Here is a 1,630-nt window from a genome sequence, read left to right on the forward strand (position 1 = left end):
CCTTCACTCCCATCGTAAAAAAAAATTCGTTTAGTGCTCGGGCTGCTATCCCTTTCCATAAAGACAGCATAATTTTCACGAAGTAGCCCTAAAATGTATGATTCGAAGTAAAATTAAAGTTTAAAAAGTCCCCCAGCACTCCTGCATTGCCTGTACCGAGTACAGAAGACATTTTCCCGGGTGATTTGAGGACGACCTGGTGGGAAATCACTTCGCAGACCGCGTCCAGATTTAATTTACCATTTTAATCAACCCTAAAGTATCTAGGCCGCCATCGATGTCGGTAAATAACCCGATACCTCTGGCCAGATTTTACGTCACTCCCTCTCCAGCGCGAGCCAGAAATCGAGAATGGATTGAAGACAAATGTAAGCCGGTTGCCCGAAAGTCCCGTTTTAATTTCAGCAATGACCCCAATGATAGCACTCGCCCTTTACTGACGGTAGTGAATTATTCGGACAGCAATAGATTCGACGCTGCAGGGGCTGAGGAGATGATTGTTTCGCTGACCTGTACCCCTTCATTATACATCTAATTCCATCAGACGGGACCCTCCCAGCCAATTATACTGCCCTGGCTAGCAGATAATTTATCATTACAGGTAAGATATACTAGTGGCTCCAGGCCTCTGGCGTTTTAAAATAACTCGATGAAAACGACGCAATCTTATTAATTGTCTCCGCAGAATAATGGAAACCACAGTCTGATTTTGAAAGATGATTTTCTCAATTTCATTCTTACCCTACCTGAACTGGAATAACGAAATAGGGCGAGCAGTGACGCAAACGCATTGGCATTATATGACACTATATTCAGAGAACCTACATATCATAGAAGACGTGGGTAAATTTGTCTTCCACTGCCTCAAAAGAAGAAGTCAAACCCAGAAAAACTAGTATAAAGTATGTTGTAGAATGTAGTATAATGTTAGATATAGTCTCTCATACCATTGTATTTTCTTTTTTCATACATGTTGTTTGTACCTCCAATTATCCCTCGGGCATGTATTTGCAATAGACTTTCTATCAAATATCTGCACGGAAAATGATTTGTGTTCTCACAACTACGGATACATGCCAACAAAGAAAAACTATGCTAGCAATTCTCTGATAGTGTTAGTACTACATAAACTTTTTTCTTGAACAAGAATTGTACAGGGTGCAAAGTATGGCGGTACATAACTACAGTTTCCTAAGGATAATCTACCTAAAACAAGAGTGTGTAAAGTATGGGATGAAAATGGGCTTTTTCACAGGAGGAATATATTATGTGGTAAGAACTTTTTTCTCTAAGATCTTTTATTAGTAGTCCAAAAGGCCAATACTGTACCATTGCATACAATGCTCACCATACAACAGCGCCACCTGCCACATTGGTGCTGAATTACAGAACAGAACTTGTACGTGTCCGTCCCAACATTAATCCTTAACAAATGTGTATTAGAACTGAACAACAACAACATCATCATGCATCGGAATGTACCAAGTAATGACGCTTCAGTCGTCTTCGGTCGGACGTTTTCTTCGCTTTTCAATACAAATGCACGATTAATACCCCTTTCCGAGGAATGGAACGTTCCCCCAACTACCTGTAGGATTGTTCCATTGTTATGTAAATGAGAGGTGGTGTG

This window comes from Branchiostoma belcheri, unplaced genomic scaffold (assembly GCF_001625305.1).
Source record: "Branchiostoma belcheri isolate BF01 breed outbred unplaced genomic scaffold, Haploidv18h27 scaffold204, whole genome shotgun sequence".
Classification (NCBI taxonomy): domain Eukaryota; kingdom Metazoa; phylum Chordata; class Leptocardii; order Amphioxiformes; family Branchiostomatidae; genus Branchiostoma; species Branchiostoma belcheri.